Here is a 15489-nt window from a genome sequence, read left to right on the forward strand (position 1 = left end):
TCAGGCTACTCAAAACCACATTCAAGAAGGTTATTAACCCTTCAGGTGCTTCACAGTAACTAAAGCAATGTGGAAGGAAAAAATGAACATTTTACTTTTTGCAACAAAAATGTTAATTTAGCCTCAAATATTGCATATGTACAAGGGTAGCAGGATTAAATGAACACCCAAAATTTGTTGGGCAATTTCTACTGAACACGCAGATACCTCATATGTGGCGAAAAACCACTGTTTGGGCGCACGGCAGGACTCGGAAGGGAAGGAGCGCCATTTGACTTTTTTTAACAGAAAATTAGCTGGAATCGTTAGCCTCACCATGTTGCGTTTGGAGAGCCCGTGAGGTGCCGAAACAGTGGAGCTCCCCCACATGTGACCCCATTTTGGAAACTAGACCCCTCATGGAATTTATCTAGATGTTTATTGAGCACTTTGAGCCTCTGGGGGCTTCACAAAAGTTAATAGAGTTGAGCTGTGAAAATAATTTTTTTTTTTTTTACCACAAAATTGTTACTTCAACCAGGTAGCTTTTTTTTCACAAGGGTATCAGGAAAAATTGCACCATAAAATGTATTGTGCAATTTCTCCTGAGTACACAGACACCTCATATGTGGTAGAAATAAAATGTTTGGGCGCACAGCAGGGCTCGGAAGGCAAGGAGCGTCATTTGACGTTTCAAACGCAAAATTGTCTGGGATAATTAGCGTATTCCATGTTGCGTTTAGAGACCCCCTGAGGTGCCGAAACAGTGGAGCTCCCCCACATGTGACCCCATTTTGGAAACTAGACCCCTCATGGAATTTATCTAGATGTTTATTGAGCACTTTGAGCCTCTGGGGGCTTCACAAAAGTTAATAGAGTTGAGCCGTGAAAATAAAAAAAAACTTTTTTACCACAAAATTGTTACTTCAACCAGGTAGCTTTTTTTTCACAAGGGTATCAGGAAAAATTGCACCATAAAATGTATTGTGCAATTTCTCCTGAGTACGCAGATACCTCTTATGTGGTGGAACTCAAATGTTTGGGCGCACAGCAGGGCTCGGAAGGCAAGGAGTGTCATTTGACGTTTCAAACGCAAAATTGTCTGGGACAATTAGCGTATTCCATGCTGTTTGGAGACCCCCTGAGGTGCCAAAACAGTGGAGCTCCCCCACATGTGACCCCATTTTGGAAACTAGACCCCCATGACATAGAAAAAAAAAAACAGCGGAAGATGGGGGGGGCGGCAGATGGGGCAGCAGCAGATGGGGGGGCAGCGGCATATAAAGGGAGCATCTGTGATTGTGAGACGGCGGCTGGGATAGGGTGGGGGCGGATGGGAGAGGACGCAGTGGATGCAGGAGCGGCAGAGGATGGGGGAGGGGGCGGGTGGGGGGGATGGGTGGGAAGGGGAGTGGGAGGTGAGATTGGGGATAGTTACCCTACAGGATGGATCTAGGCAGCTGGATCACAGGAGATGAAGGAGGCAGCAGATCGGGGAGGGTGAGAGGTCGGGGAGGGAGCGCAGCGCAGATCACGGAGGAGACAGGTGAGCAGAGCACAGATCACGGAGGAGACAGGTGAGCAGAGCACAGATCACGGGGGTGAGAGGTGAGGGAGAGCGGACAGCAGATCACGGGGGTGACAGGTGAGGGAGCACAGATCACGGGGTGACAGGCGAGGGAGCACAGATCACGGGGCTGAGAGGTGAGAGAGCACAGATCACGGGGTGACAGGTGAGGGAGCACAGATCACGGGGCTGAGAGGTGAGAGAGTGCAGATCACGGGGGAGACAGGTGAGCAGAGCGCAGATCACGGGGGTGAGAGGTGGAGGGAGAGTGGACAGCAGATCACGGGGGTGACAGGGGAGGGAGCGCAGATCACGGCAGTGACAGGGGAGGGAGCGCACATCACGGCGGTGACAGGGGAGGGAGCGCACATCACGGCGGTGACAGGGGAGGGAGCGCACATCACGGCGGTGACAGGGGAGGGAGCGCACATCACGGCGGTGACAGGGGAGGGAGCGCACATCACGGCGGTGACAGGGGAGGGAGCGCACATCACGGCGGTGACAGGGGAGGGAGCGCACATCACGGCGGTGACAGGGGAGGGAGCGCACATCACGGCGGTGACAGGGGAGGGAGCGCACATCACGGCGGTGACAGGGGAGGGAGCGCACATCACGGCGGTGACAGGGGAGGGAGCGCACATCACGGCGGTGACATGGGAGGGAGCGCACATAACGGCGGTGACAGGGGAGGGAGCGCACATCACGGCGGTGACAGGGGAGGGAGCGCACATCACGGCGGTGACAGGGGAGGGGGCGGGTAGCTGACCTCGGGGGTGAGAGGTGGGGGGAGCGTGCAGCACATCACAGAGGGGAGGGGGCGAGCAGAACATCACGGAGGGGAGGGGGCGAGAAGCACATCACGGAGGGGAGGGGGCGAGCAGCACATCACGGAGGGGAGGGGAGGGGGCGAGCAGCACATCACGGAGGGGAGGGGAGGGGGCGAGCAGCACATCACGGAGGGGAGGGGGCGAGCACCGATCACGAGGGGGAGGGGCCGGGCAGCAGATCGGAGGGAGCGGTAGCACTATGACAGATGGAGGAGGACAGGGTGCACGATCCCAGTCCTCCTCCATCTGTCATAGTGCCACCGCTCCCTCCGATCTGCTGCACGGAGGTGAGGGGCCGGGCAGCAGATTGGGGGGAGCGGTGGCACTGTGGCAGATGGAGGGCGGCAGCGGATCGGGAGGTGTGGGGGTGAGGGTGCGGGCAGAAGATCGGGGAGACAGGTGGCAGATCGCGGAGGGCAGCGGCGGCGGATCGGGACGCTTTTCGTACAGTGCAATGGCAGCGCGGCAACTTCCGGGTCCCATGCTCCGGTCTCATAACAGCATGGGACCGGAGCTTGTCGCCCTGCCATTGCACTGTGTACACTCACTGTGCTGGCGTGCTGCAGGGACGATGACGGGGGCGGTCACCGGCAACAGGTCCACTGTGATTGGAGAAATTGGTCACAAGGCCGATCTCTCCAATCAGAGCATTGGAGCTGGGGGAGGGTGATCCAGTGAGGTCACCCAGCTCCAGCCAATGGCCAGTGCTACAGCTGCACTGGCCAGGGCTGGATTTCAATGTTTCAGTCATTTTAAATGGCTGGAACATTACAGTGGCTGTGATTGGTTGAGCGGCATTCGTCAGCCAATCACAGCCTACGTAGGTCCGGGGAGGAGGCACCACCCCTCCTAAGGTCAGGAACAGGTCCCCTCCTCCCCGAATCTGCGGTTTTTGTTAACATATTGCAGTCACCGGAGGCTCCGGTGCCGCGATTCCGCCATGACGGAAAGATCCGTCCTTGGTCGTTAAGGCCCAGGGCACAAGGACGGATCTTTCCGTCCATGGTCGTGAAGGGGTTAAACAACTGAAGAATGCTGATTTTTACCAGGCAGTCCCTTCAAATCCGCTTGATGCATTCCACACCCAATTGACCTTAATACTCAAAAATGCTCTTGCCTCTGGTACCATCAATAAAAAGATCTATGATGGTCTCCTTCCAAAGATGCCGGTGAAACCCACCTTCTACCTATTGCCAAAAATTCACAAGAACCCTCGGGTTCCCCCTGGATGTAGGATTGTCTCTGGCATCGGAGGGCTATGCGATGCAGTCTGTAAGTTCATTGATTTTTATCTTCAGCCACTGGTTGAGACGCTGCCCTCCCATGTTAGAGACACCTCAGACGTCCTTAGGAGGCTTAATGGCATAACAGTGGATGGTGGAGTGTCACTGGTGACACTGGATGTTGAGACATTATATACTAATATCTGTCACGGAGATGGTCTTCAGGCAGTAGAGTATTTTCTGAGTATGAGCAATTGGGAATCCTCCCTGCGATGTCTCATCCTTGAATTTTTGGAGTTTGTATTGACGCACAGTGTCTTCACCTTCGGCCAGCGGTTCTTCCTCCAGTGGTGCGGCACTGCGATGGGGGCGGCTTGTGCACCGGCGTACGCAAACCTCTTCTTGGGCTTCTGGGAGAGGGAGGTTTTCGGCGGCGGTTTGCCTGCTAGCTCTCATGTGCAGTGCTGGCTCCGTTTCATTGACGACATTTTCGTCATCTGGGGGGGAACCGCCCCTGAACTTGAGGACTTTGTGCGCCAATTGAACTCCAATCCCTACAACATCTACCTTACATTTCAGTCTGACCCAATTAAAATTGATTTTTTGGATCTTACGATATCTATTAGTGATCACGGGGTGTTAACCACCGATATCGACCGTAAGCCCTCCTCCGTGAATGCACTGTTGCACGCGTCCTCTGGCCATCCTAAATCCACTATTAATGCTATACCAACTGGACAATTCATTCGATTGAAGCTAATTTGTTCTGACATAAGTGTATTTGAGGATCGGGCCAAGGAAATGCGTGACAGATTCAGGGAGAGAGGGTATAGCGGAAGATCCATTAAAAAGGCGTATAAATGCGCCAAATTGGCACCACGTGACCAATTCCTTCTGAGATTTAACCCCGGAAGGACACGATGGACCGAGCCTAAGGTTCGGTTCATCTCGTCCTTCAACCATCAATGGGACCAAATAAGACAAATTCTTACTAAACACTGGCCGGTTTTACAAACCGAACCAGTGCTGAGGGACATGCTGCCTGAGTGACCTCTCATGACGGCTCGCCGGGGCCGGAGTTTGCGTGACATGCTGGTTCATAGCCATTATGTCATGCAGACTAGCCTGCCTTTTGCCATGGGACGCCCCAGGTGGGGTCCTACCCCTGTGGTTCTTGCCTTGCGTGCTACCACGGAAACATCATCAGGGCCACATCCTTTGAGTCCTCCAACGGATCCAAAACTTTTCAAATCCGACATTACATTTCCTGCAGCAGCACAGGCGTAATTTATTAGGCTACGTGTGGCTGCGGTTTAATATATGTCAGGCTTACAAGCCGGGAGTTGAGGATCCGGACGAGGGAACATACTAGGGATATAGTCGCCGCTAGGCAGACTAAACCCGAGGATGTTGATACCCTCAAAACCATTCCCCGCCACTTCAGGATGCATCATCGGTATGATCCCTCTGGCCTTAAGGTCAGGGAGATCGATCATGTGCATCTTGGAATAAGGGGTGGGGACATTCATAAAGCGCTGGCGCGTGTTGAGTGCCGCTGGATTTTTCTCCTTGGCACAGTAGCACCCAATGGGCTAAATGAGAGACAGACTTTTGCATCCTTTTTGTAATCCCCATACTCATTCTGCTGTTGAATTTTTGAACCATTTTCTATTGGATTTTTCTTTTTTGTTTGGTTTGCAGGGCTCTAGTGTTATCGCATTTTTTGAGTCTTTTAGCTTTTTTAATGCTCATTTTTAATATGACCTTTTGTGTCCTTTTTTTGTTCACAGTCCACTTTGTCCTGAGTCTTCTTATATTCTTGCCGGATGTTCCCTGTCTTCTGAAACTGACGTCCTACTGCTCAGAAATAAACCCAGCTGCGATCATCATATCATGCTGTTTGGCTGATTGTTGTATAATGAATACTGACATTGTGCTAATAGTTTGTAACTATTTATTCTAATGCATAATTTCTGATCCAAATTGTAATAGTATTGTGCCTTTGCTGTGGCGCTGTTTTAATGCATTTTCTGCTGTTTCTATGCATGTATATGATTGCGTGGGTTTTCTTCACAGTTATGTGATCTGCCCTTACCTTTGCCAGTACCTAATATGGCATTTGTTGTCGCACTTCCGGGTTCAGGAACTGAGCATGCTCAGTATGGGCAGCTCTCCTCCCAGCGTCCTCTGGGTAATCTAACGTCATGTGTGGGATTTCCCTCAACCCAGTGGACGCCGGAGTAGCCGCCCATGCTGATGAAATGCATTCCTGCACCGTCCAACTGCGACAGGTGTTACAGATCCCATTAGGCTACGGAAAGTATATCTGCCCACCTTGTCTTACTGTCGTCCACGGTCCCCTGAGGAAGTCACACGAAACACGTGTTGGGACTTGTCCCCATGTGTGTCCACATGCAAGGTGTTTTATCCTGGTAAGCTCCCTCACTTTAAGTGTAGTGCTGTGGTGATACTCATGCTTTACTGTTTTGCAGCATGCAGCCCTCTGACTTTGTTCAGTGTATGTAGTAAGGTGCTTTACTGCAAACGGCTTTCTTACCTGTATATGTGATTTTGTCACTCAGCACTTTATTAGGGAGCAAGTATATACGTTGTCTTGACATGTGGCCCCACATGGGGTGTTTTTCACCTTTTTGTGTCATTTTTCTGGTTATGATATACTTCTCTGTACTTTTATATCCCATTATGTTCCAATAAATTTCTATGTTCATCACAGAGCTTTTTTTTGTTTATCTTTTGATCATGGGATGTATGGATATATTTAGGCAAATTTAAAGACTTCTGTCTTTTCTTATATATTTACACTAATTGAAGTTGTTGCCTGTGTACTTTCAATGAAATCCACTCTTGCTGCTCAAACTTTTTCTAATCTCTTTGACTGGGCACTGGGTTACTCTGGTGGCTGTGACACAGGCAGGGAAAGGAGCTGCTTCCCAAGTCTTGAAATCCCCAAAACTTGCAGGACAAACCTCAGGATCTAACGTTTCCCCTTCTGTCTCCTCCACCTCCTCTAGGGCCTCCACCTGCGCCCTTAACCGCTACCTTACTGTAACATGTGTTCCAAGAGGGCAAAAATAATCCCTCCACCTCAGTACAGTTCAGCCAGGACTCAATGCATTCAGGAAATTCTGAAGTTTATATGCATTGGAGAACACAGTCACACAACTGTAGAGTTGTTGATCACTATCCAGGCTCAGTTTGATCAATGGCTATCTCCATTGAACTTGTAGCCAGGAAAGGCTTTATGCTATAATGTTGAAAGCCTGGGCGACATCACTCATGTGACTTGCATGACTCATGTCCTCAACCTGGCTGTACAGAAATTTCTAGCCCATTATCCCAGCCTGGATGCACTGCTCCAGAAGGCATGGTCACTGTGTGCTCAATTCTATCGTTCACACCCTGCAGCTAATTAACTTGCAACACTACATATCAGCATATCATGAAAACCTACAGAGAAAACACTGAAACACATGTTGTATAAACAATAATGTTTATTATTGAATCAATTTAGTAGAAAAAGGTTAAAAATTACAGAAGAAAAATTAAGAAGAAAGAGACGGGGGGATACAAAACAGTGATGATACAAAATGACCCCCAGTGGTCACCCAAGGCTTGTAATAAGGATGTAGGTACAATATAGGTACAATCAATGCAAATAATGTTAGGTACACCTATGGAATAATGAAAACCGAATTAGTCCATATAGTCAGTAGATCATATAGAGCCGTGAATGTATGGAAAGTAAGGAGCATGAATAGTTAATCCTAAAAGGTCATAATTACCATTAATGGATATCTAGAAAGTCTAGTAGATACTCCTGACTGTGATAAAGGGGCTTTTTTAGGAGGACAAATTCAGTTTGCATGAGACCATATGTGTACATATGACAAAATTTATACAAAAGATGCTTATATAGGGATATACTTATAAACTGGAGTTATAGCCCCCCTATTGCAACATCTAGTGCACTGAGTATTCTATTTCCACCTCCATGTATACCAACTTGGTAATATATACTTCTATTCCTGTATGATATACATCTCTTTCTTGGATAAATAGACATGCTGAGCATACTTTTTTCCTGTTACTACTGAATGATGCTGTAATCAATGGACTGATGGATTATAAATAGAATCCTTATATATATATATATTTACTTATCAACAGGTCAGCAACTATGTTAAATGATTATACCTTTGCAGGTTGATGTGGGTCCTCCAGTCTGATGGAGCACATATGAGGTGTTTATGAACACATGTACTTTTCTATACTGCTCATACATATGTTGGCATGATTCAGTATTCATTTATTTAAATACCATCTTTCTAGGCACTAGCCAATCTATGTGTGATGCGCTCCATCTCTGCTCCATCTGACAGGGGGTGCACACTGTGTTTTATACATCATTAAAAATAATTTTTTTGATATGACCTTACCTGCTAGCCCAGCCTGCATATAGGAGTATAAAGAATTCTTCCCACAGTCCTAGGTTTTTGAGCATCTTTTGTATAAATTTTGTCATATGTACACATATGGTCTCATGCAAACTGAATTTGTCCTCCTAAAAAAATAGGAATTACTACTTACCGGTAATGATGTTTCCAGGAGCCAACATGACAGCACGGTAGGAGTTGCTCCTTTGACCTTTACAGGGACAGGAAAACGCAAGAGTTTAAAAGCTCCTCCCCATCCCGCTTTCCTCAGTGATTTTTAAAGTAGCACACCAGGATGGGAGATAACACCATTTTATTAATGCAGAACGTACAACCATACAAAACACACACAACGGGAGGGAAATAAGAGTGCTGTCATGTTGGCTCCTGGAAACATCATTACCGGTAAGTAGTAATTCCTATTTTCCAGGACGCCACATGACAGCACGGTAGGAGAATGCCAAAGTAATCCCTAAGAGGGTGGGATCACAGCCTGTAGAACCTTCCTACCGAACAATGTTTGATGCTCAGTGAGAAGATCTAGTTGATAGTGCTTACAAAACGTGTGGGGACCAGACCACGTTGCTGTACGGCATATTTGTTCTAGGGACACCCCCGCCCTTTCCGCCCAAGAAGTAGACAGAGCCCTGGTGGAGTGAGCCCTAAGGAGAGTGGGGGGTTCGCGACCCGCGGACTGGTAGGTATCAGAAATAGTAGACCTAACCCACCGAGACAGAGTTGTCTTAGACACCGTCTTCCCTCGGTTTTTTCCCGCAAATTGCACAAAAAGGGTTGAATCTATCCGCCAGCTCCGGGTAGCTTCCAAATAGGCCAGCACCGCTCTTCTTACATCCAGAAATCGAAGGGAATCATCTGTGCGGGTGGAAGAATCGGAACAGACTGCTGGTAAGACCACTTCTTGTTCTAGGTTAGACACAGACACCACCTTCGGTCGGAATGTGGGATCCAGCTTCAAAACAATTCTGTCGGGCAGGATCTGTAGGTACGGAGGACGAATGGATAATGCTTGCAGTTCGCCTATCCTCTTTGCGGTGGTAATGGCCACTAAAAAAGCTGTTTTGAAGGACAATTGCTGAATGGAGACCTCTTCCAGAGGCTCGAACGGACCCTCGCAGAGCCCCTTAAGCACCAGACCCAGATCCCATGGAGGAACAGTGGATCTAATAGTAGGCCGCAATCTTTGAAGTCCTTTAACAAAACGGACAATCCAAGGATGAGATGCGAGGGTAGTATCGAAGAAGACACTGAGCGCCGAGATCTGGACTTTAATCGTACTGGGTTTCAGGCCCTGATGGAAGCCTTCCTGAAGAAAATCAAGAATCCGAGGAATATCCGGTCGGGCACTGTCTCTTGGTTCTTCACCGAGAAAGGCACAAAATTTAGCCCAGATCCGTCGATAAATCGTTTGGGTAACCGGCTTCCTACTGGCTTGCAGTGTAGTAATAACCACTGTAAACAAACCCTTATTCTTCAAGAACCGCCCTTCAGGATCCAAGCTGAGAGATGAAGATTGCGAAGATTGTGGTGGAACACTGGACCCTGGCTGAGTAGATCCTCCCTCAGGGGAAGGAGAACGGGCTTGTCCACTGCCATGTTGTTCAGGAGCGAGAACCAGCTCCTTCTCGGCCAAAATGGAACAATAAGGATGACCGTGGCCCTGTCCTGACGGATCTTCTGAAGGACTCTGGATATCAATGGAAGGGGAGGAAAGGCATATGCCAGTTCCATGACCCAAGGTTTAGACAGCGCATCCACTGCTGCCGGACGGTCGTGGGGATTGAGAGAGAAGAAGTTCTCGCACTTCGAGTTGGCCCTGGACGCGAACAGATCCCAATGAGGCGTCCCCCACCGGGCGATTAGCGACTGGAACACTTCGTTGTGGAGACACTAACCTGCGGGGTTGATCCGGTGTCTGCTGAGATAATCCGCCAGACAATTGTCCGATCCCTTCAGGTGCACAGCCGAAATGGACAGAACGGAGGTCTCTGCCCAGCGGAATATGAGGTGCGCTAGTGATTGCAACTGATGATGTCTCGGGCCTCCCTGGTGTCTGAGGAACGCGACCGTTGTCACATTGTCCGAGAGGATACGGACATGTCGATGAAGGAACAAGTGCTGTTTGCTGATGAGGGCCTGCCAGACTGCGTTCAACTCCCTGTAGTTGGAGGAGCAGGCCATCAACCGGTGTGGCCATATCCCCTGGAAAGAGACCTTTCCCACGTGTGCCCCCCAGCCTGTCTGGCTGGCGTCGGTAATGAGCGTAACTGCCGGCGAGCAGTCCCAATGAACTCCTACCGATAAATGTTTTTCGTTTGTCCACCATCGCAGAACGTGCCGGAGCCGGACTGGAAGGACAATTTTCTGGTTCAAGGTGTGATGGCTGGTCAGCGAGCAGTAGCGACCCCCTGGTTTGGAAAGGATCAGCTGTTGAAGCGGTCTTGAATGGAACTGGCTCCACCGGACACATGGGATACATGACGTCATCAGACCCAACACCCTCATAGCCTCCCGGATAGTGCATTTCTCTTGACTTTGGAAGGCCCTTATCTTGTGTTGAAGTGATCTTATCTTTGATGCCGGTAAAAATGACATTCTCACATCTGAGTCCAGAAGTATGCCGAGGAAAATTTTTCTGGATTCTGCTAGTAAATTTGATTTGTGAATGTTCACCATCCACCCCAGACTCTGGAGGTGAAACAGAGCGAGCTCCACCTGGTGGGACAATTCTCTTGGGTTGGCTGCAATGAGGAGGAGATCGTCCAGGTAAGGAACGACGGTGACCCCCAATGTTCTGAGGTGGGCCACTACCTCTGCCATAACCTTTGTGAAGGTTCGGGGAGCGGATGATAGGCCAAAGGGAAGACACCGGAAGTGGTAGTGATAGATTACGCCCTGTTTTTTCAAAGCAAACCTCAGGAACTTTTGACTGGTCGAGTGTATAGCGATGTGATAATATGCGCTTGACAAATCTATTGTGGCCATAACTGCATGCAGACCGATAAGTGGGATAGCCGATTTGATTGACTCCATACGGAATTTTTTGTAGCGAACATATCGATTTAGGGGTTTGAGATTGATAATTGTGCGCACATCTCCCGACGGTTTTAGGACGGTAAAGAGACTGGAGTAGTGGCCCCTGAAGTGTTCCTGACGATTTACCGGACTTATTGCTCGGATATGTAACAGATTTTGAACTTCGGACCATAGCTGGTAGGACGAGTCTGGGGAGCGGATCTGTGTGAGAAGAAATCTGTCGGGGGGCACCCGAGAGAATTCTATCATGAGACCTCCTGATACCACCTGGAGAACCCAAGGATTGGACGTGATACGTGTCCACTCTGCTTGAAACTCCACCAGACGGCCTCCCACCCTGGCGTCAAGACCGATTGAGGTTCTTTCTAGTGTCAAAGGAGGGATTCCTCTCCTTCCCTCCTTTATAATAACTCCATCTACCTGTTTTACCCCTACTTTTGTAGTCAGGATTCCTAAAGGGACGAAACCGACGGGTAGGAGGACCCCGACGAGACCTTTCCTCAGGAAATCCCCCTTTCTTATCAGACGCTTTTTCTAGGATCTCGTCAAGAGCGGGACCAAACACTCTCACACCTGAAAAAGGAATAGCACATAATTTGTTTTTAGAGGCACAATCCCCATACCACGTTTTTAACCAAATGGCCCTACGGGCAGCATTAGTCAATGCTTCATTTCTAGCCGAAAATCGAATTGATTCCGCTGAAGCATCTGCCATAAACCCTGTGGCAAGTTTCAGGAGGGATATAGATTCATGGACCGACTCCATGGGAGCCCTATCCACCAACTGGGATTCTAGGTCATCCAACCACCTGGACATGGAGCGGGCCACAGACGTAGCTGCAATGTTAGTCTTAATAGTGGTGGCTGCAGCTTCCCATGCCCTTTTTAGAAGGTTATCTGCCTTTCTGTCCATTGGGTCTTTCAACCCAGATGAGTCCTCAAAAGGGATAGCAGTCTTTCTAGCTACCTTAGCCACTGGGACATCGATTTTAGGCACCTCTTCCCAGTCCTTAATATCATTTGGCTCAAATGGTAGGCGAGTCCTAAATTCCCTGGGAATTACTAATTTTTTCTCAGCCTCCTGCCATTCCTCCATTATCATCGCTCTGACATGAGAATTGACGGGGAACACTCGATGACGTTGTGACCTAAGTCCACCAAACATTTCATCCTGGACAGATCTCGGTTTCTCCTGCTCCTCCACCATCATGGTCTTTCTGACAGCTCGAAGCAGTTCATCCGTATCACAGGAGGAAAAGAGATACCTACGGCCCTCCTCCGGAGCCGGACCTGCCGTCTCCTCTTCTAACTGAGACTCAGAGTCATAAGAAATCTCTCCCTCCTCTGAAGAGAATTCTATGTTCTGACGTTGACGTTTGTGAGGCATGTCTCGACATTCCTGGAGGGATGATGTACTGGCAATGACTGACTGCACTTCCTCTCGTATCATAGTCCTCATGTCTGTTAGCAGGGAAGTTTGTTCACTGGAGACTAAGTCTGCTATGCAAGGGTCACATAACTGTTTCGTACAGGATTCTGACAGCTGTAAATGGCAGACTGCACATTTTTTTGTCCTGACAAATTTTCTCTGGGCTTTCCTAGGAATAGTGCTGGTGCGCGTGGCAGATTCCTAAAAAATAAAGGGGGACTGAATCAGTGACTCCCCTTACCATCCCTGGTCCTAACCCAGGTACGCCTGCACTCACATGACCCTGGGATTCTGCAGGGGCTCCAGCATCTGACCGATCATCCTCCATGACGGGTGGAATACAGAGGATACAGAGCCGTCCCCCGGTACCCCGGATTTATTACCTGGTTCTGCGACGTCAGGGTCCATTCCCGCCTTCAGTGCTCTGTTCCAGAACACCTGCTGCCTCCCAGGTCACCGCCAAATTCCGAACCCGGAAATGCGGTGATCTCTGCACGGCGCATGCGTCAGCGTGCGAGTCACGCTGGAACGCAAGGCCTGCGCAGACCCGGAAGTGCCCCATGGCCGGCAGCAAACAGCGGTCTGCCGAGAGCCCTCACCTGAGGGAAGCGGCATGGATACCGGGAGTCTCGCTCCACTGGTCGGCTGAGGGACCTCTGCAACAGAAGTGTCGGCCAGGGGCTGCTTGACCGGCAGGAAGGAGAGAGCAAGCCCCCCCGATCCGCCTGGACCCCATACCTCCAACGGTAAGACTTGCGTCCGTCCTGTACAGGGACAGGAAAAACACTGAGGAAAGGGGGATGGGGAGGAGCTTTTAAACTCTTGCGTTTTCCTGTCCCTGTAAAGGTCAAAGGAGCAACTCCTACCGTGCTGTCATGTGGCGTCCTGGAAAGCCCCTTTATCACAGTCAGGAGTATCTACTAGACTTTCTAGATATCCATTAATGGTAATTATGACCTCTTAGGATTAACTATTCATGCTCCTTACTTTCCATACATTCACGGCTCTATATGATCTACTGACTATATGGACTAATTCGGTTTTCATTATTCCATAGGTGTACCTAACATTATTTGCATTGATTGTACCTATATTGTACCTACATCCTTATTACAAGCCTTGGGTGACCACTGGGGGTCATTTTGTATCATCACTGTTTTGTATCCCCCCCTCTCTTTCTTCTTAATTTTTCTTCTGTAATTTTTAACCTTTTTCTACTAAATTGATTCAATAATAAACATTATTGTTTATACAACGTGTTTCAGTGTTTTCTCTGTAGGTTTTCATGTTTATGTACACTGGAACAATTAATATGTTCTCTTGTTTATTTTGATATCAGCATATCAGTTAACCGCTTGATATGTAATGTGCAGAAATGGTGGATTTCCACACTGCACATGTTGCAGCGACTTTGGCAGCAGCAGCAAGCCTTGTTGCACTATACCATGTTGTATAGCCTTGGACAATGCAGTCGAGATATGGAGCAAATCACAATTGAGAAGTAGGCACAGATGAAGGACCTCTGCACCCTCCTGCACAGTGTTGAAATGCTTAGATGGTTAGTGCTGTCATTAGCATCACTATTCCGGTCATCTACATGTTGGAGCACAGCTTGAGTAGTCTGCAGGAGGAGGTGACGGTCCCAGAGGAAGCAGAGGAAGGTGAGGAATAGATACCATTTCATGTAAGAGCCTGACAGTCATTGCAGAGGTGGGAGTCATTGGATGGTGGAGTCCATCAATCAAAGTGGGCCTATGGTAACAAAGAAACTGGTAGCAAAGGAGCAGGAGCTAAGGAACAAATGGAGGAGAAAGAGTTGATGGGCGCAGAAAACTCAGAAGATGAAGAAGATATTGATCCCATCTCTGAATGTCCATGGTTGATGGGAAGGGATGGAGTATAAAAGCTTGGGCGTTATCCCGCCACCAACACAACATGGACTTGGACCTCATGGATGCATCCAACACATGAGTGACTTCTTGCTTCACTGTCTGCAACATGATGGTCATATTATTAGGATTAGAAATAGTGCTGAATACTGGGTAGCCACTATGTTAGATGTACAGTGCAAGAGTAAATTTAGCAAGATTCTTCCCCCCCAGAAAGCGACACGCAGATGCTGCGGTATCGAAACAAGCTTGTAAACCATTTTAGCAATAGTTTTCCACAAGACAGCAGTGAAGCACACAGTGTACATCGCAGTTCTAGAATTCCAACCATGGGAACATTGCATCTCCAAAGCAGAAATATTAGCAGTAGTTCAAGTTGCAGAAAAAATTTCTGTGAGGTTTGGTACACATTTTTTAGACCGTCGCATGCACCAGCAGAACAGAGTAGAAGTCTGACACATAGTGAATGAACGGAGAGTATGGTGCAGGAGTATCTAGATCTCAATATCAATGTAATTTTGCATTTTGATCTTCAAAATGGAAGATTGATCTCAGCTTGCCAAGCACGCTTTAGACGTTTTGGCCTGCCCAACAGCCAGCGTTCTTTCAGAATGTGTCTTTCTGTTATCTTTGTACAAGCTTAATACTACGGCAGCAGCCACCTCCTCCATGAATTCATACGTTGTATGTGGTTGCTCTCTCGGTATTTTGCACCTTTGCTGCCCTCAACTTTTATCCTGAGGCCTGCTGCATCTTGCTAGCGCATTGGTAATCTGATCTTAGTTTAGTAAGGACAGCTTCTCTTTCTTTGTTTTTTTTTAAATTTGTTTGTAGTATAGTCACTCACAAATATGGGGACCCTTGATGTTGGGTTGCGATCTTGTATATTTTGGTCAAAATATGGACCAATGCCTTGTAATTTTTACATTATTTATCATCTTTTTATTGCACATTTTTCCATTGTCATTCTTCTACAGTTAAGGTTTGTTGGAAACCCTTAGTTCTTAGGCCCAAGTAAATGGTAACATAAATGTAGAAGCACATCTTTAAGGAAGCTACCGAAGGAA

Source organism: Anomaloglossus baeobatrachus, chromosome 2, assembly GCF_048569485.1.
Source record: "Anomaloglossus baeobatrachus isolate aAnoBae1 chromosome 2, aAnoBae1.hap1, whole genome shotgun sequence".
NCBI classification, from domain to species: domain Eukaryota; kingdom Metazoa; phylum Chordata; class Amphibia; order Anura; family Aromobatidae; genus Anomaloglossus; species Anomaloglossus baeobatrachus.